Source organism: Callospermophilus lateralis, chromosome 15 (genome assembly GCF_048772815.1).
Source record: "Callospermophilus lateralis isolate mCalLat2 chromosome 15, mCalLat2.hap1, whole genome shotgun sequence".
NCBI classification, from domain to species: Eukaryota; Metazoa; Chordata; class Mammalia; order Rodentia; family Sciuridae; genus Callospermophilus; species Callospermophilus lateralis.
Genome location: NC_135319.1, coordinates 25,232,763 through 25,259,344, shown reverse-complemented (window position 1 = coordinate 25,259,344; position 26,582 = coordinate 25,232,763). Strand labels below are relative to the sequence as shown.

Genomic DNA, 26,582 nt, shown 5'->3' with positions numbered 1-26,582 from the left:
GTTAGGTGGACACAATATCTTTATTTTATTTTTATGTGATGCCGAGGATCAAACCCAGTGCCTCACACGTGCTAGGCAAACACTCTACCACTTGAGCTACAACCCCAGCCCCTGTACTGCTGTTTTGAGACTGTTGTTACCTGTAGACTGGGGGATTGAAAGGCAAGTGACTCACCTGAGATGGAAATTCAACCAAAAGATTTTATTGGGGGTGCTGCCTAAAAGGGAAGAAAGGAGAGAAAGAGAGCAGCAGTGTGAGCCTGTAAGCTTCAGTTTAACAAGGGTTGCTTTGGCGATGTGGCGGGTGCTGATTGGTAGGGTGACTGAGGAACGGTGCTGATTGGCAGGGTGACAGGCAAGCGGACAGGTGAGCAGCCACTGTGTCCCTTGGGATTAGTTGAGAAAAGTTTTGACTTTGGCGTCCTTTGGAGAGGAGGGGGAGGGGTAAGGGATTATGTGATGTACTTCAGTGGGGAGAAACCGGATGGGGGAAATAAAACCAAAAGGCAAGGTCTCCTACACACCCAACAGAGAGTGAAACAGTTTTCAAAGGAATTGGAAGGTCAAGCAGGTTACTACATTAGTATTTTGGTCTAGCTTCTGGCACAGACAAGATAGGTTATTATCTTTACTCGATAGTTGTTTTTGCATCTGTAGAAAGAATGCCAAACCCCTTCTGGCTCTTTCCTTTATCCCCTCCATCCTTGCCTTATCAAGTCTTGGGCACAGCCAAACATTCATTCTGGACATCAGGAAGACCCTTTTCCTTCTATTTCTCCCATAAAACTGTTTCTCTGCCCTGCAGTCTCTGGAGAACTTGTAGGTTGACCTCAAACAAGCAATGGACCAGCCAAAACACCTTCCTTAGACATGGGAACATTTTTCTGAAATAATATCACCTTGGAGCTATCCTACTTTTCTCTCCCTAAAGCATTTTATTTAAGATCCAGGTACAGAGATTCTTAGACTGCTAGATAGATCCCTGAATAATAATGATCCCTAATAACCTCAACAGCAGGCAAGACTACTGTGTGGTGTTTGAAGTCAGGGCAATATTGACCTTTTGGAAGAGTAGTGGCTATTGTTTGTTCATATTTTAGTCAGCTTTTTTTTTTTTTTTGCTGCTGTGACTAAAAGGATCCAACCAGAACAATTGTAGAGGAGGAAAAGTTTATTTAAGGACTCATGGTTTCCGAGGTCTCAGTCCACAGACAGCAGGCTCCATTCCTCTGTGCTTGGGGTGAGGCAGAACATCATGGTGGAAGTGTGGCAGAGGGAAGCAGCCCGTGTGATGATCAGGAAGCAGAGGGAGAGGTCACCACTTGCCAGATAGAAATATACGCCCCCAAAGAACCACTTCCTCCAACCACACCCTGCGACTTCAGTTACCACCCAGTTAATCCCTATCAAGAGATTAATTCACTGATTAGGTTAAGACTCTCACAACCCAGTGATTTCTCCTCTGAACCTTCTTGCATTGTCTCACATGTCAGCTTTTGGGGGAGACCTCACATCCAAACCACAACAGTTCACTTTAGCAGAATTTTGGATTTTCTTTATGAATGTAATCTAATAAAAATGTTTATTAAAAAGGTATCTTTCCCCTTTTATATAGTACTGTAATTCACATGTGAAAGTCTTTCATGAAATGAAATGAAGAAGCAGTTTTAATCCTTTAGTGTGATTGAAGGATTGAAGTCTGTGTATAAATTTTTCGACCATACACCTATGGACACGGTCTGAGTTGTTCCACTTAGCTTGCTATTGATTGCATTTTTGTAGAAATGAAAATTTAAACATTTTGTTACCCCTTTCTATTTCAGAGTTGTAGTTCTTTTTTGGGTATTTGGAATTGAACCCAGATGCACTTTACCACTCAGCTACATCCCCAGCCCTTTTTATTTTTTGAGACAGGGTTTGCTACATTGCTTAGGGCTCGCTAAGTTGCTGAGCCTGGCCTTGAATTTGTAATCCTCTTCCTTCAGCCTCCAGAACTGCTGGGATTACAAGAATGTGCCACTGCTCTTGGCCACAGTTGTAATTCTTTTTTTTTTTTTTTTTTTTAAATTTAAGTATTTATTTTTAAATTTTAGGTGGATACAGTATCTTTATTTTTTTTTTTTTAATGTGGTGCTGAGGATCGAACTCAGTGCCTCATGCATGCTAGGCGAGCACTCTACCACTGAGCCACAACCCCAGCCCCCAGAGTTGTAATTCTTATAGTTTGAATAATATGCTTCCTAGTTTATTGTTCTCCTTATAGTATATTAGCGCTTATTTGCCTAAATAGAGAAGGGTTAATTTATGAAGGCACATGATTTAAAAATTCACACTGTCCTATTGGATGCACTTGGTGTATGATGTTTTATTGGTGTTGGATTTATATTCCTGCTTCTGCTTGGTTTTGCCTAATTGCAGGTTACTCTGAATTTCATGACAACCAAAAGTAAGCTGGGAAATGGGAAAGGACATTTTCCCCCTACGGATGGATAATAAGAAGTGAATAGTAATTATCTTGACTGGGTTTTTTTTTCTTGTGAGCAGTTCATTATATGAAGAATGAACTTTAATATATTTAATTTCCTCCTAGATCATAAGGAAGACTGATGAAGAAAAGTAACAACGTGATTCAGGTAAATGGAATTTTAGACTTCTTTATGTATCTTTTATGCATGGTTTAATATTCTCTGTATATTTACATTGAGAAGATCTAAACAAACCGTTGTTTGTGACCAATTTGAAAATATGAGAAATAGGTGGGGGATAAAACTGAAATGGTCAAGCATATATTTCTGCCATTTAATTAATTATATATGTATATTAAACAATCATGTGTTTTTTTATAAAAAATATTGTAACTAATGCTTTTCTACCCTAGAATAATTTTCTTTCAGTTTTTTGATATACATATTTGACATTGGTATTTTCATTATTAGAGTTAGAGTTTATTTTTTGATAGTCACTTACCTAATTCTAAACAACATAGCATGTTTTAAGTGCCATTTATTGATATCTGTTAAATTTTAGACTAATGTATTGATTGATCCTTTAATTTTCTTTTGTCTTTTTCTTTGTTATTTTCCATCTCTCTGTGTTATTCTACTTTCTGAGAGGTTTTCTTGGTATCTATTGAGTTTTTAATTTCAGCTAGCATGCTTGTAATTTTGAATTTAATTTTTGAGGGCCTCTGAATATTTCCTTTTTAAAAGTAGAATAGAGTTTTTGTTTTATAGTTTACATGTTTCCTCCTTTCCTTTGAGAATATGAATTGTATTATTTTGCTGGTTTTCTCTGCTTTTTACACATTTTTCTGTATGTCCCCCTTTTTTATCTGGTTGTTTGATTCCTGCCTTTAATGTCAAAGATTTTTTTCTGAAATAAATGGTGAGAATTGAGTTTTCTGTTCATATTTAAGAAGGAGACAGTAGAAAATAGACTGGAAACTTCGTTACCTGGAGGGCTTCCCTGTAGTTCTTGGGCAGGGACTTGTTTATATCAGTGGGTGACTCCTATTCATCAGAATCTGGGCATTTTTTTCCCCCTTGGATATTTTACTTTCTTCAAAAAACATTTCTCTATTTACCTTTTTGTAGGGATTAAGCCTGCCTGAGAGGATTTGGGGGAACCAAGCAGGGAAAGCCAGGGTCTCACCATCCACACCTGTAATGGGTAGATCTTAAAGCCTGTTCAGCTTTTTCTGGAGTCCCTGAATCTGAAGTCTTTCTGTGCCCTTTTCTCCAGAGTAAACTGTCATCTGTTACAGGATTAGGATGGTTTATGTGGCTCTAACTGATGGGAGAGAGAATATTGGGTTCTGACTGCTTTTCCTTCTTCTTTTTGCTTGAAGCAGCACAACTTTGTTATAACAGTTTGGTAATTCAGGAAGCTCGGCTCATGCAGGTGTCTCTAGGCTGGAATGAATGTGTGCATGGGCTGCATTCCTTTCTTTTTCTTTTCCTCCCCTCCCTCCCTCCCTCCCTCCCCTCCCTTCCTCCCCTCCCTTCCTCCCCTCCCTTCCTCCTCTCCCTCTCTCCCTCCCTTCCTCCCCTCCCTCCCTCTTTTCCTTCCACCCTCCCTCTCTCCCTCCCTCCCTCCTTTCCTTCCTTCCTTCCTCCCTCCCTCCCTCCCTTCCTCCCCTCCCTCCCTCTCTCCCTCCCTTCCTCCCCTCCCTTCCTCCTCTCCCTCTCTCCCTCCCTTTCTCCCCTCCCTCCCTCCTTTCCTTCCACCCTCCCTCTCTCCCTCCCTCCCTCCTTTCCTTCCTTCCTTCCTCCCTCCCTCCCTCCCTCCCTCCCTTCCTCTCTCCCTCCCTCCCTTCCTCTCTCCCTCCCTCCCTTCCTTCCTTCCTCCTTCCCTCCCTCCCTTCACCCAGGGGTGCTTAACCTCTGAGCCATACCCCCAGTTATTTTGTTATTTTTCATTTTGAAACTAGGCCCCACTAAGTTGCTTAGGGCCTTGCTAAATTGTTGCAACTGGCTTTGAACTTGGAGATGCTCCTGCCTTTCTGGAGGCTCAGGAGAAAACTCAGTTTCTTACTTTCCCAGCTTTTGGAAGTTGCCTTGTCCCATGACCCTCTTCCATCACTAAAGTCAGCAATAGTAGGCCAAATATTGCTCACATTGCATTTTTCGAGTTGATTTTCTATCTATCCTTTCTACTCCTAAGAACCCTGTGATTACACCGGACCTATTCAGATAGTCCAGGAAAATGTCCCAAATTTTTCTTCATTGTGGTAAAAAAGCACAATATAAAATTTGTATAGTGCAGTAGTATTAACCACATGCACATTATTGTGCAAAATAGCTCTAGAATTTTTTTTCATCTTGTAAAACTAAAGCTCCCTACCCACTAAACAGCTATTGTTTCTCTCCTGCCTCTACCCTGGGCAATCATCATCTACTTTTTGTTTCTTTAAGTTATAAAAGTGGAATGAAGGCAGTATTTGTCTTTTTGTGACTGGCTTGTTTCGCTTAGCATAATGACTTGAAAGCTCATCCATGTTATAGCAAATGATGGAAGTTTCTTCTTTTTTTGTAGTTGAATATTATTTCCATTGTGTGCATATACAATATTTTATTCATGTATTCATCTGTCAATGCCCATTTACCACCTAAATGGTGCACTGTTCTTGAACAGTGCTGCAGTGAACATGTGTGTGTAAATATGTCTTCAAGTCAATGCTTTCCATTCTTTCATATGAATACCAGCAGTGGAATTGCTGAATCAGCAGTTTCGTTTTTAATATTTTGAGGAACTGCCTGGTTGTTTTCCCTGGTGACTATACCACTTTACATTTTTTCCAAGAGTATACAAGGATTCCAGTTTCTCCACATCCTTGCCAACACTGTTTTGTGTATTCCATTTGAATGGATGGGAAGTAATATCTCACTGTGGTTTTAATTTCCAGTTTCCCCCTGATTAGTGATGCTAAGCAACTTTTTATGTGCTTGTTGACCATTGTACATCATGTTTTGAGAAATGTCTGTTCCAAGTCCTTTGTCCATTTCTTAATAGGTTTATTGGAGTTTTTGTTGTTCAGTTGTAGGAGTTCTTTTTTTTTTTTTTTAACATCCTGTAAGATTTACTAACACAAAAGATATTTTTTCCCATTCCGTACGTAGGTTGCCTCTTGACTCTGTTTATTGGTCCCTTTGTAGTATGAAAGTCTTCACATTTTATGTAGTCCCATTATTTATTTTGTTTTATTGCCTATACTTTGGGTGCCAGGTACAAGAAATCCATTGCCAAATCCAATGGCACCATGTCTTATAAAGCTTTCCCTGTGTTTTCTTCTATGAATTTTATTGTTTCAGATTTTTTTGTTGTTTGTGCTGTTTTCTTGGTCAGTCTTCAGAAAGTTGTTTCAGATCTTAATTCTAGAGCTTTAAGCCATTTTGAGTTAATTTTAAAATATGATAGAAGGGTACGTGTGTGTTTTATATAGAAAGCCTGCCCTTTTCAGTTCCCTTCCGACTCTTTTCTTCTGAGGAATAGGAAGCTGCCTTCCTTGACCTTTCAGGGGCAGTTAGCTGGCTTTTCTTTGCTCTTCAGACTCTGAAGTCACCTCTGCTGTCCCAGAGGTGTCTGCTGTCCCTTTGATGTCTGTTGTCTGTCCTATCCTTTTGTCTTTGTGGATTCTGTCTTTTTCTCTTTACTATCATTATAATGGGGATTAAGAGAGAAGCAGAGATAAACAGGCCTATTCTATTGGCTATCTATAACCCCCAAATTTATATTGCTTTTGAAAATTATATTTTAGAGACTTTTTAAAAAGTTATCTCATATTTCCTTCTGTTAGGTTCAACCTCTCAAAATAATTTTAAAAATCTATTTCTTTGCTTTCTTTTTGATAGTTTGTTAAGTGACCCACAAGCATCCCCAACTGACACTTTTACTTTCCAATATTATTTTCTTATTCAAAATAAACTTGAGATTATTGTCACGTAAAACAATATGAGACTTGATAAGGTTTCAAATTTCAGGCAACATCTATCTCTCTTTTTTTATAAAGAGATAAAACTCTTGGCTTTTCTTTGGGCTTTTACACTATATTTTGGTGTCCTCAGGAGAGCATGATCTTTGTGTGATGTAAATACATTATATATTACTTTGAAGATTTAATCGAATACTTTTAAGTTAATGGCAGGAGTATCCTAGTTTTGTTTTATATTAGTTGTGGCACCTGCTTTTTGTGACTGTACTTAATTATTTGCAGGTGTAGCCTGATTTTTTACAGAATGATTAAATGTGGGAGATTGCCAAGTATAAGGAGGTTCTGAAGAACTATCAAGAGAGCGGTTTAGGGGTTGGAGATTTTAGCTCAGTGGCAGAGAGCGCGCCTGCCTAGCACGTGCAAGGCCCTGAGTTTGGCCTTCAGCCCTGGGGGTGAGGCAGAAGGGCTGAGGGGAGAGTGGTTTCTTTTTGCTCTAAGAATTGTTTTTCAGAATTAAACCTCTTACTTTGCTCAAGATATCTCTTGTTTCAGTTTTTACAGGGGACCCCCTATGATCCCCTCCCCACCAAGATAACTTCAAAGGAGCTTATTAGTGTCTTGAAATTTAAGTGGGGAGAAAGGAACAGTCTTTTCCTCAGATACTCAATGATATAGCACTTTTGTGAACCTGAAAGGATTCAAAATCCACATCTATGTAGATTAACATGGCACAAAAAAGAGAGGTATTACTAAACATGATCAAAATAAAAAACACTGCTTCCTAGCTACAATTACATTTAATATTCTTTTACATGTAAATACAAATTATGAATGAGGGACTAAATGAACAATGAATGATCTTTGTTCTTTATTAGGTGCCAGCATTATCTCTAGCTTCCTGGTTTATACACACAGCCTTTCATATACACGTAAATATAAAAGATACCATTCATGAGGGTAACATTTTGGCTCCAGTGAGATGACCATCTTTTTATAAGTCAGCTTATAAAGAGGTTAACTCAGTAGTTTACCTTTGTTTTCAGCTTGAAGTGCTGTCTTTTATGTTGTATATATTTTATGCCAATAAAAAAATAAAAGGCTAAAAATAGAAAATAAGAAAAATGGAGGATGAGAGGTGGAGAGGGCCTATTGTGAATTTTTTGTTTCCAAGCTAATCAACACTTTATTGCTTTAATTTACAGCAAACTATACTGAATTGTAAGGTTCTTTTAGTTTATGAATTTTATGATTCCACTTTGGAGTTGTTAAGCTTGAATTGTCCCTCTGTTCTAGGCTCACCAGTGAGTTCTTGGGGATGCACAAAAGTGTCCGGTTGAGAAACTTATGATATACAAGACAAGACCCTGCCTCAGGAAGCGTACATGAGAATAATTTTAAAGGAACCTTTTGGTAGATGCAAAACAACAGCTGTCCAAGGTATGTAGTAATGGAGAGCGTGGACTGAACTCGGTGTGGCCCACTGTGCTGTACTGAGTCAAGGTGAGCTGTTCTCTGGGAATGGAGACTGCTTAGTCACCAGTGACTGTTGTTTCTTACCCTTGATGGTGTACTGGGATGTCGTTCTTCACTGCTGGGGCAGCTCTTTCTCAGCACCTTCAGGGTCCTTCCTGTTGTCTGAAGGACAGTGAAGAAGGTAGCAATAATCTTTGACTCTATCCAAATGAAAGTGATAGGAAATTTCTAGCCTGAGGTCTCATTGCCTTCTTTCCTGGGAGCAGAGCAGTGTGTGTCAAAGCTCAGCAAATGTGTGCCCCTTGAACTGGCTTTCATTATTGGCTTTCCTCTTACCCTGAGCGTCATGAAAGCCATTTCTGATTGGGCAGGGCTTGCATCAGATTGACTTGTTTCCTGTAGTCATTTACTTTGACCTGCTTGTCTCCTTGACTCCTTCAAGTTACAGTGATAAGTGCCCACTTCATTTTCTGGCTTAAACAGCCTTCAATTTTTATCTCTTCAACAGTGTTTATCATCTAGGTCAGGGTCACCATTATTTTATGTCCTATATCTTTCAGTGGACATCCAGCTTTTGGTGCATTATCTCTTTTCTTTTGGTGTAGCCTGTCAGGCTATGTTACCTTGGTCCTATAGAGTTGTCTTTTTTTTTTTTTTTTTCCTTTCTGCCAATGTAGAACATTAGAAATGTACTCTGTGCCAAGAAGTTTACATATCGTTGGTTGTTATGCCATTGTGGAAGCATTAGAAAGTCCCTTTTTGTGGATAAAGAAATGGATGTTCTAAGTGGTTAAATAACTGACCTACTATTTCTCATAGAGTAATTGGCAGAAATAGGATTCAGCACTAAGTCTGTCTCAAATTATGTACTATGAAAGCAATACACTGTGCTGTCTCCTCTTTTTGAAGCAGTGTTTTAAAAATATTCTGATTCTTTAAGAATATTTCAATCATTTAGAGTTTTTAATCATTGACTCTAGTTTTTTTACCATTGTTTCTTTGTCTCCCATTTCATGGTATCTTATTTGGTTTATAATTATAGTTACAATATTCTGTTTAGGATATTAGGATTAAATATTTTCAGTATTTATTATTTTCATAATTTCTGTGAGGATATATTAGTACTATGAGGTACTGTTGAAATATATCCTCTTTCTAACGTAGGCTCTGCTGTCTTTACTGATCCTGTTTGATTGTGGTGGCAGCATAGAAGGCAGTGCTTCTACATTTCCAGCTTCTACATTTCCTATGGGTCTGTGGTGCCATTTTCACTATTGCCCTGTTTTATTCAGTGTGGGCTTACAGAAGATGATACAGAGAAGAATGATATGATTTTTTTTCCAGAAATCTATCCAGTTCACAAACTTGTTTCAGAGCTTGTATCCTTTAAAATATAGACCATCCAGAGTTGGGATGAAGCTCAGTGGTAGAGCACTTGCCTAGCGTGTGTAAGGTTCTGGGTTCCATCTCCAGCATTGAAAAAATAAATAAATTAGTAAATAAAAAATGGACCTCCTGTTCAAGTGCTTTGCATTGGCTCAGTGACCACTTTAAGTGTATAGGGCTGACAAGTTGTCCTGGATGATTTAGGTTTTAAGAATATATGGCATCCAGGGCTGGGGTTATATATCAGTTGCGCCTCACCTAACATGCGTGAGGCATTGGGTTCGATCCTCAGCACCACATACAAATAAAATAAAGGTATTATGCCCATCTACTATAAAAAATATTTTTAAAAAAGACCATTTGGCATCCATTTTTCACCCTGATAAGGGGCTACGTGATTTTAAAATTCTTTGTGTTTAGACTTCTGAAGCATTATTAAGTTAGCAGATGCTGTACTTACTGTTATATTTTAAATATTCACTAAAATTCTGGAAATCGGTGTGGTCAATTTCGTTGAAAGCTGAATAAACTGAGGCTTGTGTCACGTTCACACAGTTAGAAAATGGGGGAGCCAACTTGAACCTGGATCTGTTGATTTCATAGGCCGTGTCTCTGATGATTCCAGAGCCTCACTGACAGTACACAGCTGTGACATTCAGATGGCAAACCGTCTAAATTTTCTTATATTTTGCATTCTTACGAATGCAGTCTTACACAGTTGAATAAGCCTCATCTGCTTAAGTGGAGGCTTCTAGATGGGACTGGAGCTGTGCACTGGTGAGGCTTCATCATAGAAGTAGTAATTCTGGTTTATGACAGACCAAGTGGCTCTTGAGAACTGGAAGGTGTGTCTGCGCGGGCTGTGTCATTTCCCACACGGGGCTTTCCCAGATGCTTGTAGCAATTAGGCTGACTCACCTTAGCAGTTGCATTGAGCAGCTGTTCCATCCACAAGTTGGGACTGGAATTTGGCCACACAGTCATACAGTTAAGAACAGCTCTGACATTTACATACAAATCACAGAATTTTAGGTGTATCCCATCATTTCTCTGTGTAAGATTTTATTTTGTGTTAATTTTTTTTTATGATTTTACATAGAAAATTTGGCAAATGTTGAAAAGTTTGAACATAATAGAACCAACCACCACTCAGCCACTGGTAATATTTTGGTATAAATATTTCCATTTTTATTCCTATGAATATGTATTCCATTTAAAATAAAATAACAAAATTAAGATCATAGTCTTCTATATTCATTTTTACTTAGTATAAATACAGTTTTTCTCCCAGGTGCTTAAATATTATTATGTACTTTCAGTGGCTACAAAATATTCCATATAGGCAATAGCATAAGTGAGTCCATCCTGCTGTTAGGTGGGCCTAATCCTTATTTAGCTCCATTGCAATCTCATCAGATTAATCAACAGTAGGATAGATATATTCAAATAAACAAGAACTCTGTAATTGCCACTTTCATGTATCTTATAAAATAACAAATGATGGTTATCACTGATGGATGAGAAAATCCAGTTTCATTCACTTTCTGTATTATATCAGATGATGAACTTGGCTTGTAAATTTTCCAATCCAAATACTGTGCATGATTGTGCATGATGCATTGGAAATTCTGTTTTGAATGGGTAATCTTGGGACCTCCTTTTTCTTTCTTCAAGGTGGCCCATCTGTGACAAGTGACTTAAGCTTTTATGTAGTTAGATGTAGTCTTTCAAATCCTGATTTGCAAGTGATTTACCCTCTAGTTGACTATACGAGTTAGTTAAACCTTTTCCCCTTCTCTTTCTTGGCTACATAAAGGTGTGCACAGAATATAATCCCCAATTCAACTTCCTTTAACTAGGTACTAGGTTCCACCTCCTATAGTTTCTATATCTTTCCAATAGTCTATTCAGCTATGAATCCATCAATAGATTAATCCACTAATGAAGTTGGAGCCCTTATGACCTGTTCATGTTCCTTAAGCCCCGCTCTGAACATTGGGGACCAAGTCTTCAACAAATAAGCCTCATTGAGTGCCATAGCACACACCTGAATCCCAGCTATTTAGGAGGCTGAGGCAGGGGGATCACAAGTTCAAAGCCAGCCTCAGCAATTTAGTGAGGCCACCAGCCTTAGCAACTTATTGAGGTCCTGAGCAACTTTTGAGAGATGTCGCAAATAAAAATAAAAAGAGCTGAGGGTGGGCTCAGTGGTTAAGTCAAATGAGACAGGTAAACATTTATCAGAAATGTTTTACTTAGAAAAGTCTTATGAAGCGTGGTCCATGATATATTGTTATTTTTTCTTCCTTTATGCTATCATTATTAAGTCATCCTCTTCCTCACTTAGACCATTGCTTTTCAGATTTGATTTCTTATTGAAACCTTGAAATTCCCGAGTACCACAGAAGAGGTACTTACTGTTCTTACTGTTCTGCCAGTCAACAGTTCTGCTTTTATATATTTTATTTATTTAGTTCTTACAAATTTTTGTTGAATGGAGGCAGTCTGCTGCTTAAGCAAGTGAAATCTGAAAATCACTGTGGCATGTAGATGCTTAGGGAGGATGAAAACAAGATGGAAGATGGATATTGGCGTGGTTTTACTTCAGGTTTCCATTATCCCTGTAATTCTCCTGCAGTAGCACAGTTGCTTCTTGGGCTTGGTGTTCACCATAGGCCTTTCAGTTGGAATTTCATTGGTTGCCCTGCTGATGGTGATTACCATAGAAGTAAATCAGAAATATAAAATAGGCTTTTATTGTTCATGTCAGTTAATGGTGGAAGTATAACCTGTTCCAAAGAGTTGGGTTTCTGTATTCCAGTTGATGGGGATTACCAAATGGGAGGGTGTACTTTTCATCAGAGTGATGTGTATGAAGGTCAGCCTAGCATTCTGTGCAATCTTACTGAAGTCTATTTCCAGACTCTTAAAATACTTTGGCTCTGTTAAACTGCAGATTGAAATTGGCAAATCACAGAACTGACCACTCCCGAGTCAGCAACTTGAGTTATTTGTTTTATAGTTCAGTTGACTGACTAAAGAATTTCTCTAGAGATATTTTTAACTAGCAAAGACTGAGGAATTGACCAAAGAATTTACAGTGGACTAATTTATAGTTGGAAATCCGAATCCTTAATCATTGTTAAAAATATTAACTCTATTTATAGAATAGTTGACACAGTGGTATCAATATATAAAGATCTTAATGTGAATATATACTCAGTTATTCGGAGAATGAACTTAATCATGAGGTGTAAACCGTTTCCCCCTGTTTTCTATATCAGGAGAGAGGTAAATTATGGCCAGCTCACAAATATAACAGGATGTGTTAGAGACACATAAAGCCTGAGCTGTGTGTATATGCTGGCTGCACATGGTTTCTGGCCTATTTCTTGCCATAGTATGTGGACTTGCACAACTGCCAGAGTGACATTCACCTTGAACCAGATGTGAAGAATGACAGCCCTGGAATGGCACAGTGCTGCAACCCAAGACTGGTCATTCACTCTGTCATTCATTCATCTGTCACATGTCCATTGAGCATCTCTACTTTGGGCACTGTTCTAGGTGCTAGACTACAATACTGAGGAAGGCAAACAAGATCCCTAATCTGGTGGAACTTACACTCAATGGGTGTAGGGCAGGATGGTGCAGGGGATGAGTAGAAAAGAGGCAAACAACATTTCACATATGATGCTAAAAAGAAAATAAATTGGGGAAACAATGTTTTGGTGGTACCAGACATTATTTTAGATTGTGTCTAAATCGTACAACTTGTATTTTGGTTTGACTGTTTCCTTCTTGCATTGCATACATTTTTATATTCATCAACTCTCATAAAATAGTTCTAGGAAGAGATGAGATTTCCTCTATTAAAAAATGTTTCCTGTAGAAACTAAGAGAAATTTCTCAAGATTTGGCATTCAGTGGTGAACACAGAGAGAACTTGTTTTCTTAAGTAGTTTGTTGACAAATAGAATTTTAAAATAATAGTGTGACTGATGTTAGTAAAATTTTCTTTCTCCCTTGCTCTTGCTCTCTTGTGTATGTGTGTACCAGGTATTGAACCCAGGGGCCACTTAACCAGTGAGCCTTGTCCCTGCCCCTTTTTATTTTGAGACAGGGTCTGTCTAAGTTACTTAGGCCTTGCTAAGTTGCTGAAGTTGACCTTGAATTTGTGATCCTCCTGCCTTAGCCTCCCAAGCCTCTGGGATTACAGGTGTATGTCAAAGCACCCAGCTATTTTTATTTCTTAAAATAATGCCTCTTCCACATCTTATTTCCTTCTGGAAATTAAATAAAATGTATGTTAGATTTCTTCCTTCCTTTTTCTTCTCTTTCATATTTTTGATATCTGTCTGTATTTGTAAACAATTCTGGACAGTTTTTTTTTAATTTGTCTTTAGGTTTCACTTTTTTTTTTTTGTTCAGTTACTTATATATTCTGCTTGCTATTTATTTATTTTTCCCCACATTTTTTTGATTGGTACATTATAGTTGTACATACTGATGGGATTTGCTGCTAAATATTTGTACATGCACATAATACACAATATATTTTGCTTTTAAAAATTGCCCTTGTTGAAGGGGATTTTTTTTTTGGGGGGGCAGGGTACCAGGGATTAAACTCAGGGGCATTCAACCACTGAGCCACATCCCCAACCCTATTTTATGTTTTATTTAGAGACAGGATCTCACTGACTTGATTGGTGCCTCGCCATTGCTGAGAGTGGCTTTGAACCCTTGATCCTCCAGCCTCAGCCTCCCAAGCCTCTAGGATTACAGTGTATGCCACTGTGCCCCGCGGGATTTTTATATTAAATTTTTTTTTTATCCTACTGTTATCCCCAGAGCCCCTGTGAAGGTCTAATACCTAGTAAGTGTTGCTCAATAAGTAAAAAGAATTAGTGTGAAGTTTTTTTATTTTTCATTTTTCACCATTATTTTTGAATCCTCCTTCATATTAGTATGGTATTTTTTTAGATGGCATTTTATTCCTTTCCAAACCTCTTATTTTTGAGACATATTAAATATGCTTATTTTATGCTGATAATTCCAGTATTTAAAGTCTTTTTGATCTGACTCATCTGCCCTTTTCTCACAAGAAAGAAACTCTCGCTCATGGTGTCTTATTTCCTTATGTTTTTATGATTTTTTTTACCATGAGCTTACGCTCCTTGTAAGTTTTATCTGTATGAGTACTTTGAAGAGTTGATAACAGTAGATTTTCCCAGAGAGTATTTATATTTGCTTCTTCTGGGTTCTGATAGCCATTGTCAATCTGGGACATCTTTAAATTCTCTGCTTGAGGTATCTGAAGCACACAGTGTAAATTTGGCCTACAAAACTACACGAGTTACCAGTGGTTGGCATGAATTCTCAGGGGAGATTTTCCACCCCTGAAGAATGCTGGTGTTAAACAGCAGTGCCTCTTTTGATGCATCAGGAGTATTTCTAATGCACTCCTATACTGAAGGTGTGGTGCTGGGGGGACTGATTCTGTACAAGGGTTTGTTGATGCTTCTACTTGGGTAGCCCTGGTTCAATCTCTAGGCCCCTGTGAGATTGTTATAATGCATATTTGAGGCGATCAAGGTCTGGTTTCCATGTGTTCCTACCTCCAGCATTCTCATTTTTACTTTATTTTGACATTCCTTACTTTATTGTTGCCTTGCTGGTACATTAAAAAGATTTTATATTATATTCTTCTTTTTTATTTTCATTAAGAGAGCAGTCATATATCTACATGGTGTTCTGTAAAAATGGAAGACCTGTTTTTTTATGCTGTGCTTTTCGTAGGTGTTTCTCAGAGATGAAGTAGAAAGACATTCAGGGCAGAGCTAGAAAGGTTATTAAAAACTTGGGTACAGCCTAGCCTCTTCTTTTGAATTGATGGTCTTCTATAATATATACACACACACACACACACACACACACACACACACACAGTATATTATGAAGTAGATACTAATCCTTTATCATTGTTTGCTGAGTCAACTGAGATCTTGAAGCGTTGGGGATATTATTTATTGAAATGAGATTTATTTGATTAATTGATTAATTATCTGATATTTTACTGTGTCATATAGTTTTATCCTTATAAGTTGAAATAGATTCTTGAGTAATACCCAAAATAAGAGAAAATTATTTTTTCCATCACTTCTGCCATGCCTCCATATAATGATGTCCTGAGAGAGACACTGATGTACCTCTGTCTACTCATTCCATGTTGTTATTTCATTTGATTCTGAATTAGAGGAATATTATTTGTAAGTGAAAATAGTTGCGATTAGTAGACTATAATTACAAAAAAAGCAAAATCATTTTTGAGAACATAACTTTTAAAGTCATAGTTTAAATGCATATTGTGCAGATCTGCAGAATAAGTTTAACAATTTGAAAATTGAGCACTAAATTAAGTGAGAAACATTGATATTTGACAGAAATATGTAACACATACCTGTGCTTCTCACTAACCCAAAAGATCATACATGCTGTTTTGAATTTTATTTTTCTCAAAATCTCATTAGATTTATTTTGCAGAGGGATCTTCTACCTGTTACTGATTCACTGCAAGTAGCTCCCTGGCCTGCCCCTCAGTCAGCATTACTGCATTAGAACACACCTTCTTGGAATTATATTATATAATATTTTGTGTGACTGAAGCTGGTGAACGTTTTTAAAATATTCAATATTAAGCAAATATGAAATGGACTAAATGTTGATTTAAATTGGTGGAATTAAGGTAATCAGAATAGTGAGAATAGTTGCCTAGCACAGTTGTGTGTTTTGAGATTCTGAAAATTAGTAGTCTGTTTTCAGTATTCACCATGAAGAGAAACAGAAACATAACAGGGTAACACATCAACTGGACAAAAAAAAAAAAAAAAAAAAATGAATTGTCAGCTGCATACTTACATAAGGCCAAATTATGAATGGGAATTTTAAAAGTAATATTTGAAAGGCTTAGGGGAGTTTTATTTGTTATGATGGTTTTTGAGTAGCTGTATTTAGAAGTTTTAATTTTGTAAAATATGTCAGCACAACAGCACTCTACTGTTTTGTTTTTTATTTTTTGGTACCCAGAAAATTGAACCCAGGGGCGCTTACCCACTGAGCCACATTCTCAGCCCTTTTTATTTTTTTATTTTGAGACAGGGTCTTGCTCAGGGTCTCCTGAGCACTCTAGTTTAATCAGGAAAAAATGATTATTTTAAAAATAATTGTCATGTTTACTTTGAATTGACTCTGGAGGAAAACTGTTTGTATCCATTGTTATAAATATCTCTAAGTTTTAAAATTATTTTGTTCAAAGCATTACTACTAATTTTTGCTCAAAATTTGAGAACATATCTTTTTCCAGAGTCTTCTTTTTCTTATGCAATTACTTGTATTTTTTATACAATGAGCATATTTGTGAAAATTATATCAATTATATCTTTAATATATTGAATATATTTAATAAATTTTAGTTGATAAGGAAAGTTCATTTATTCAAAGGAGATGTGGATATTTTTTATTCATGGATTTAAAATCTTGGGGACACTCCTCATAATTTTTATATTACATGAAAAATGTATCAGATATTTGCTTTGACTTTATATATGTATTTTTTCCTGTATTTGTTTGGGAAAGAAACGATAATGGAAACAAAGATTGAGTAGCTTATTTTTTGCAATCTTAGTCTTCTAAAATGTTTGTTGTAAAAGTGTTAATTATTAATTAATTTACAAACTTCCAGTCAGAAAAATAGTAATTAAGAAAAAATTTTGATGACATGATTATTGTTCTGATTTTATCTTACATTCTATTGTTTTTCCCTTCTGTCAAAGTGAATGAATCAAAGTAAAATAAAACTGGGTTACCTTGTTCAGTTTTGTTGTCTGTTTTAGTTATTGGCCTGATCAGGGATGTAGCAAGTGGTGAAGCACATACGAATTTACACTTGTAGCCCATAATCTGTTTTCAAACTCACTCTACTCCCAAACTTTGACCTGTAAAAGAGAAGTGCAGGGGCTGGAGCTGTGGCTTAGTGGTAGAGCGCTTGCCTAGCATACATGAGGCACTGGGTTCGATCCTCAGCACCACATAAAATAAATAAATAAAATAAATGTAAAAAAAATAACTCATGAGTCAACAAAGAAACCATCATAATAAAAATTACTCACAAAAATTTAAATCAAAAAATGCACTTTTCTATGTCTTATCATGTAGAATAACCCAGTATAATCTCATTTCTGAGGATTTATAGCAATTTTTTTCTTCTTTCACTTTTTTAGTATTTAATCAACTGTGTTGTGTCACCTTTGACATTGTTATTATTTTTAAAAATACTTTTAAAGCCTTTGTACAGTCTCTTCTTCACCATTAACTAAGTGCCTTTTTTGCATCCTGACGTCTTTACTTACAAGGTCTCTAGTGAAAACCCTGAAAGATCACCTTCCTTTATTCAAGAACTTTTTGGTGACATTTATACTCCTAGGCCTCCTTTAGACACTAGGCAGTGAACAAAATTGACAAGAGAAATAAAGACCAACTACATCATGCACTGTGGAGCTTACCAGTCTAGTGGGAGAAAGATGGTAAACTAGACAGGTCACACCTATGTACTAAAGGTCCTAATCAGGATTCTGTGGGGCGGGGGTGTGTGGGGGGGAAGTAGATGGGGAGTATGTGAGTATGAATGTTGCATACATACACACACATACACATTACACACACGCTCACAGACACTTTGATGCAAAGTAGGGAGGCCAGGGAAGGCCTCAGAGAGTAGCGAGTATCTAAGTGAGGGTATGGCAAAGTTGGAGAGATGAGGCTGCTATATCAGGTTGGAGCATCCTAGGCAGGAGGACAGTCAAGTACAGACACCTTGTTGCTTTTGTTACTTTGCAAGAAATCTGAGCTCAGCCTGCTCCAAGCTATTTGTACAAGCTATACTTTGGATGAGCTATTTCAAAACTAGATCTGTCACAGACAAAGCCTGCACTCTCTTTACTACCCTGGCTACTCTATAAGGAAACTTGTTCATCTGAGGAAGCTTTCAAGCTCCTAGCAAAATGTGTCATGCCCATCATCACGGGCACTGCAGATTTAACTGTGTATTCTCTCAAGAAAAATGGTAGATAGGTAGGTAGGTTGGTAGGTAGATTGGTTTTCTCTGCTCAGATACTGAAACCTCAAAATTATGACCACCTTCTCCAAGACTCAAAGTTAAAAAGTAACTTATAAGAACTACCCTTCCTGCTTTTCTTTTTTTTTTCTCTCTTAAAATTATAATGTTTTGCTTTAAAAATTTCTGTGTTCTTTTTTTTTTTTAATTGGGGTATGTTAATCATAGAGAACAGTGGATGTTATTGTGTCACACTCAAACTCTGTTCTTGTTTTATATATGTGACTTTAAAAAACTCAACTTTGCAGGAACTACTACAGTAGTAGCTTAGAAGGAACAGTATATGACAGCAAAAGATGGGGTATTTTCCCTCTAGAGGCAAGGGCCTCTTTGTTATTGTTGCGCAAGTGGAGCCTACAAGAGGGTGACTCACCAGGGTTGTGACAGCAGGAGTAATGAAACTGTAAATTAGTAATGTATTGAGTGAAGGTTTCACATGGGCTATGAACCCAGTACTTCCTGATTAGGGCCTTGTACTGAGTGTCTCTTCCTCACTTCTCTCACATTCCCTCCAGGTGGGACAGTGCTTGACCTGTGACTAATGGACATTGGCTGAATGTGGGTGTTTCTGGTGAATTGAGTCCATGTGTGCCTCTTTTCTTTCTCAGCCAGAATGAAGAAAAAATGATTTTAAATTATTTTTAGAAAAAAATAATTGCTATTAAATTGGCTGTTCTTGGTGTTGTGATTTTGATCTTGATCACCATTAACTGACCCTGATGTTCATACTTATAATCCTGACCAAAGTACATTGTGCTGTGTGGGTTTTCTAGGCATGCTCACTGAATTTCAGCAGCAGTAAGAATCTGGTTAAATATAAATCTTAACAGTGCCATTTATCTCTAGGAACCAGTTTCTGAGAATGACTGAAAAGTTAGTGCGAAGGCTGAAAGTTCATCCTAGATGAAACCATTTCCTTGAATGGTTTGTTTCTTGTTGTTGTTGTGCATGTGTGAGAAATGATTTCAATAACAGTGTAAGATTGTACTAAATTTACTGAGGTGACATTCATGAGAATCACTCCCAACAACGTTTGTATATTTTGAGTGAGTTTTAAATACTAACATTAGAAATAAATATTTGGTAATCATTTAGTTCTCTGACTTTTGTAGTGGTACTGTAAAACAGCAGTTGTTTGGGTCCTTTCTTTCACAGCCTTTATTTGGGGAGGAGGTGTATTTTTAAATAGACTCCATTCTTTAGAGTAATTCATGCAAAAATGAATAGAAAGCTCAGAGATTGCCATCTACCCTTGCCCCCAGATATTTCTTACCATCCCCTACTATGGTAGTACATCTGTTAGAACTGATGAACTTACACTGACTCATCTGTATCTCCAAAAATCTTTTGTTTATGTTAGACTCTTGGTGTTGAGCATTCTATGAATTTATAATGATATACTTAGCTGAGTTTGGGGGTAATTGTGGAGATAAGGAAGACCCCCAAGAGAGTGAGACGGAAGTGCTGAAAAAAGAAAGGACAAAGTATGTGGTGTTCTGAAAGCCAAGAGAAGTGTTGCTAGTCAGGGATGTTGAGTGAGAACTGACCATCAGCTCTAGCAGAGTTGAAGGTCATTGTTGATATTCAAATGAGTGGTTTTTAAGTAGAATAGTGGGGCAAAAGTGGACTCAGGAAAGGATGGAAGAGGAAAGTCACAGTTGAGATTCCTTGAGAATCAACCCATCTTCTTTCTTCGTTTTGAGCCCTGTACTACAGTTCCTTGAGCAGCCTTCAGATTTGCTGTGCACAGGAGCCTACGGAACCAGCTGTGGGATGGTGTGCAAGGTGTGGGAAAGTGTTGTAAGACACAGTTGCCTGATATCCTTTCCTGTGGGAAGAATGATGTTCTTTAAAAAGTATTATGGGCAGTACAGCATGGCAACTCTAGTTAATAATATATTCCTGAGAACTGCTAAGAGAATAGATTTTAAGTATTCTTACAACAAAATAATTGTGTGAGTAATGCATATGTTTATTAGCTCAATGCACCCGTTCCATGGTGCTCAGCTAGGTATGTCAAAACGAGGCTTTGTGCATGATAATTATGTGTACTTTTTAGTTGTCAATGAAAAATAATTAAGAAGAAGAAAAAGGAATATAAGTTCTTCTCCCTGAAGCTGAGAGCATGGGAATATGGAAATAGTTACTAAAATAAATTTTTGGTTTTTAAAATGTTTGTGCCCTTAGAAAAAGAATAGCTAAATTCATTATGTTTGCTTTTTACCTGTTATTCATCAATATTAAATGTGTGATTTTGGAGAGAAGAAAAGTGATACATTTTTCCTAGTGAGGTCTTAAATTTATTTTCAAGAACATTTGTTTAGACTTTGTGTGTGTGTGTGTGTGTGTGTGTGTGTGTGTGTGGTGGGGGAACAGAACTTAGGGCTTTTGCATGCTGAGTACACCCCCAGTCCTTATTTACACCTTAAGGTAATTGTGTGTATGTATGTATATGTAAGTGTATATGTACATGTGTATGCATGTATGTATATACATGTGTGTGTGTCTTTTACTAGACTATGAGCTCCTCAACAGCCATTTCTAACTTTCTCTTTTTTATTTCTCTAGTGATCGTTGTGTTATCTGGCATGCAGTAGAAATTTATAAATATTGTAGAATGAAAATGATACTAAAACATTTGGATTTACATTTTATACTTTTTCTTCTTCTTGAGTTTCTTTGCTCTTGTATTGTAAAAAATGACCTTTTGTTAATGGGATAAACAAAATTAAAATCTACAGGACAGATCTCTTAATTTCTCTGTTTAAAGAGAATTTTGACAGAAATCAGATGGTACTTTTTTCATTTGCTTTGATTGTATGTGTATTTCACCAATAAAATGAGCCAATTAAGCACATACCCTCTCTGTTTGAGGTTTTAGAAATTCTACCCCAAGGTGACAAGAAAACCAAATTTGACCTGTGAGAGGCTACATCTTTTCCAGAATTCATTCAAAGACCTCTTTCTGTGATCTGATTTTAAATCTGGTTTCATTTATATGTTAAACATTGTACCAATTGGAACTGAACACTTCTCTCTCAAGATAGAACGTGTCTCTGGCCTCAGAAAGTTTTTATATGCTCATTTCAACCAGTTGTCCCTCCCAGACACAAATGCTAATTAATGTGATTCTATCACAGATGTTGCCTCTTGGAGCACATCAGATGTATACCCTTCTACTGAGTGTACTCTTAATGTCTGGCCACTTCTGCTCCACCTAGTGTTTTTGAGATTCATACTTGCTGTTGCATGTACAAATAAGTTGTTCCTTTATGTTTCTGAGTAGTATTCCATTGTATGAATTTATTTATTCCCCTGTTGATGAAAATTTGGGTAGGCTATCATTTTTTGCCATTATGAATATGGTACTTATTGTAAACATTGTTTATATAAGTCTTGTGAACATGTTTTCATTTCTTTTGGATAAATACTTGGGAGTGTATCAATAAGGAAGTGTATATTTAATTTCCTCAGAAATTGTCAAAACTTTCCTCCAAAGGGGTTATAAAATTTAACATGCCCATTAGCAATTTGTGAGATGCTCCAGTATAATCCAAATTTTTGCTCACTCTTGCTTTTGTTGTTGTTTTTAATATTTGCATTCTAGTGGGTGTAAAATGGTATCTTCTGTTCTGTGATTTCCTCAACTAATGATGTTGAAAATGCATTTATGTGCCAGTCATCCTGTATGGAGCATGAAGTCAAATCTGTAGCTATTTTAAAAATTGGGTTGTGTGACTTTCTTATTGGATCATAATAGCTCTTTATATATACAAGGCCTTTGCAAAATTGGTGAATATTTTGCAGTTAATGGTTAACTTTCATTTTCTTTTCTGTGTCTTTCCAAAAAACAAAAGTTTTAAATTTGATGCTGTCTAATTTATTAGTTATTCTTTTATCTGTAGTGCGTTGCCTACTTCATGGTCACAAACACACATTCCTACATCTTTGTGTAAATGTTTTATAGTTTTAGCTATTATGATTAGTTGAGGTTCTTTTTTTTCCCTAAAGAATTTCTTCTTTTTTTTCCCTATACATTTATTTTATTTATTTATTTATTTAAATGAACATTTAAGGATGTTGGAACATTTTTTTCAATCTGTCAGCAAAGCTATGTTGAATAGTAACAGAATTGCCTTATTTTGTTTTCTCTCTATGTGATGCTTCTTTTAAATACCTTTAAAGTATTGTCTAAACAGCAGTTTTTTGTTTAAAATAACCTAAAACTTTTATCAAATATGTATTTATTACATAAAATGAAGAAAATATTGATTAATATAAAGGAAGGAAGTTAAATTACTGTAACCTTAATCTCTCTTCCAGGGACAACTACCAGTTGGGGAGAATGTATCTTTTTTAGCTATTTTCTGTTTTAATGTGCAAAACTGGTCCATAGTATATTTTATAAGCCCATTTTCCTTTCTTGTTCAAATAGTTTATGTGTGTGAATGTTTGTGCATTTGTATATACTGTGTATATTTATTTAAGCACTGTATAATTTTGGAATTTGATTAAGGCTAGGAGAAGAGTGTCCTTTTTTAGCAATAAGAAATTGTGCAGATCTTAGCTAGGCATGATGGTGCATACCTATAATCCCAGTGGCTCAGGAGGCTGAGGCAAGAGAATCATGAGTCCAAAGCCAGCCTCAGCAAAAGCCTGGCGCTAAGCAACTCAGTGAGATCCTGTCTCTAAATAAAATACAAAATAGGGCTGGGGATGTGGCTCAGTGGTCAAATGCCCCTAAGTTCAATCCCTGGTACCACCCACTCTCCCGCCAAGAAATTGTGCAGATCTTGTTTGAAATCTCTGTAGCCAAATATTTTTTGAATATTCTAGGGCCTGGGAAAGTATATGTTTCATCATTAACTAGAACTGCATTTTTTTCCCAAGGGCTTCTATTTGGATCCCCTGAGAATGGGTGGCTTGATCCTACTGTCCAAGTCCAGTAGTAGTTTGCTGCTTACTGGCAACTGGACTTCACTTCTTCCGATGGCTTTAGCTCCTTGCCCTTTGTGGTGTTGATAAAATCTATGTAAGATCATACTTTGCCAGTTTCTACCACCTATGTGGTCACTACACAGTGCCATTTGGAAACACCAAAGCCTTCCATTTACGTCTTCATTCCCTGCTTGTTTGTTCTTGTTGGACAGGGCAGTGTTCTAGAAGTCTGTCATCTAGCAGGAAAGCAGACACTGAACAAGAATAACATGGATACCGAGAGTTATGGAGAAGTTCATTGTCCTAGAAGTGTATGGTAGGAGCATGGACCTTATCCAGGATGTTTCGGAGTAGTTTCTTGGAGAAAAAAATTGGTACTGAAGTGAGGAGTTAGGTTACAAAAGAAAAGGGGGACAGGAAAAGCCAAGGAGAGTCTTCAAGGCAGAGGATCTGTCAGAAACAGATATCAGGATCTGTTGAATTGTCTCTGTTTGTGACAGTTTTCTTTTGTTCATTCCTTTTGGAACATTAGTAATTTTGCCCCCCATAACCATCCGTGTAAAATATGTGCTAAGATGGGGTTTAACGGTTCTGTGAGTCATAGTGGACAAAATATTTTACAGGTTGGCTCCACTTGGAGATGACTTTGGATACATTAGTACTGAACCCATGTATCACTTCATCTCCTAATCACAGGGCAGTGCTCAGCACCCTACATAGATGCCTATGGCAGTACGCCTGGAGCCCTTGCCAGCTGAGTGGCTGTGCTGTGCGCAGACTTTTTTTATTTAGGTGCTATCATCTTTCTCTTTATCTTTTTGGTATGTCATGTGTTTCCTGTGGAGACCAAGGCTCAGAAAACCATAGCCCACAGGCTGTGTCTGGCTGAGACCTGTTTTTGTCAGTGCCATTTTATTGCAACACCGGCGTATCCATTCACTTGAGCATTATCTCTGGCAATTTTCACATGATGGTGGCAGAGTTGAGTCTTTGCAAAGATACTATATGCCTAGCAAAGCTTAAAATATTTGCTCTCTGGTCCTTGACAGAAAACATTTGCTGACCTTTGGTCTAGGCATAATCCATAACCAACTACCCCACATAATTTCTTTGTTGTGCTTGGTGCTTCTTCTTTCTTTCATTGCTGTTTTCTTTTGTTCTCCAGTGCCAGTCTGCAGTTTGTCATCTCATTGGTCTCATTTTTTTCTTTCTTCTCTCCTTTCTTATTACAGGTTGTGCTAATAAGTAGAAGGGACCCGTATATCACATTGCATCTCTGTCAGTCTTGGTTTTGACTCGCTTCCACTTACATTTTGATCCTTGCTCACTCTCAGAGGATTTTCCCATTATTTCTTGGTTCACTGGGGTCTGGAAGAGAAAAAGGACAAACTTAGGCTCCAATAGAAGAACCGTGTTTAATGTTGACTTCTGACATCAGGAAGTATGTACATCAGGCATATCGTTTTGCTTTTCTGAACTTCAAGTTCTTCTTCAAAAAATGGGGATTCCTGTCTGCTTCAGGGTTGTTGCAAGGATTAAAACATCTAAATGTTAATGTATCTTCATTTGTTCTTTTCTGTGCAGCTAATGGTGCTAGATGAGATTTCTTTTATCTATATGTTTGTGAAAAGTAAACTTTACTTCTAAATTTATTTCAAAAAATATGGCTTATGTTTTATTTTGAAAATTCTGCTCAGATAACAATAAGGAAACTATTTTATTATATACCATTAGTTTAGGAAATCATGAATCTCAAATTTTCTGAATTAAAAACATCAATATTATTGAATGAAAGCCCTTTTAAATGTATTTTTAAGCTAGAAACAGTGCATTTTAAGGTAGATGGGATGGATATAGTGCTAAATTTACAAATTACAGACATTTGGATTCCTAAATGACTGAGTTTATGAGTAATATTTTTGTTACTACAGTTTCTATGGTAGAAGCATCATGTGGTAGGTAAAAGTACAGACTTTGCATTCTGGGTGCCATGCCATACACTTGGAATCACAGCTACTTGGGAGGCTAAAGTAGAAGGATGACCAGTTCGAGGCCAGCCTGAACAACTTTGGGAGACCCTTTCTCAAAACAAAAACAGACTTTTCTCTACCAAAGGCATTTGCCTGTTGTGAAAACAGTGAGAATGCATCTTAGGGAAATCCCACTACTTTAAATTGGGTACAACAGAAAAGATTGCCTGGGTCCATTTTATTTCATTGGAAAGGAGACAGTGTTTTCAGGTCACACATGATGAAGAAATAGAGGAATCTCTTGTGTTTTAGATGCCACTTGCTAATTAGAGGCAGCACCTTGCTGGTCTGGGTTAGTTATGCTCTCATATACCTTTGAGTTTTCATTTCCTTTTTTTCTTTAAAAAATTTACATATATATATATATATATAAATTTACATATATATATAGTATATATATATATAGTTTTTAATATATAAAAACATTTAAAATATTTTAAAAATATATATTTTTAAATCTTTTTTCACAAAGATCTTCCACCCATTTAGGTAGTAACTCTAATACCTCTAATTCCAGAGTTACAATTGAAATTTAAGTGTTATTATGTTATAGTTTGGATAGGTGGAAGTTAAACACCCTTCTTTTTTCACCTTATTTTCAGACCAATGCACCCATTGGTGCATTGGTCTGAAATAAGAGTTAGCAATAAAGGAGTTAGCAATAAAGGAGATTTAGGAGTAAAGCTGATTGGAAGACTGTGGCCCAGTGGGAATGGAGGGAGCAGCCTGCAATGCACCCCAACTGTGGGCAGTTTAACCCTTTTAAACTCAATGTTCACATAGTTTACCACCCAACTCCCCCCGTTCCTTAGGGTGAGGTGTGGGAGAAGATGAGACAGTAGACTCCTGGAAAGTCCTCCAAATGAAAACAGGAAGCTGGGGAAATGGAGGTTTCTCACTTATACTTTGCTGAATGGACGCATTGCATGCATTTCACACGATTTGTTTTCTGAATAGTTTGTGCTGCTTTCTCAGCAACTTTCTCAGCTTCCTCATCTATAGAACTAGCATAGTGATAGTAAGATACCTCATAGTGCTGTTATCAAGATTATGTGAATTCGCACATGTGAAGCATGTAGAAGGAAATGTAGCATGCACTAAGAAGTTTGTGCTATTTTTACCTTTAGTAATATCAATGTTATATAGCAATATT

The 26,582-nt window shown here is 37.0% G+C and overlaps 1 protein-coding gene across 2 annotated transcripts in view; it reads left to right on the top strand.

The window, feature by feature from the left end:
• Window positions 1-26,582, top strand: part of Sgms1 (sphingomyelin synthase 1) — a 281,398-nt gene that overhangs the window by 142,387 nt on the left and 112,429 nt on the right. For both annotated transcript variants that reach the window (XM_076834575.1, XM_076834576.1), the window contains 2 exons: window positions 2,591-2,633; window positions 7,724-7,867. The gene's annotated coding sequence lies outside the window, so the exon portion shown is untranslated. The remainder of the gene's footprint in view (window positions 1-2,590; window positions 2,634-7,723; window positions 7,868-26,582) is intronic.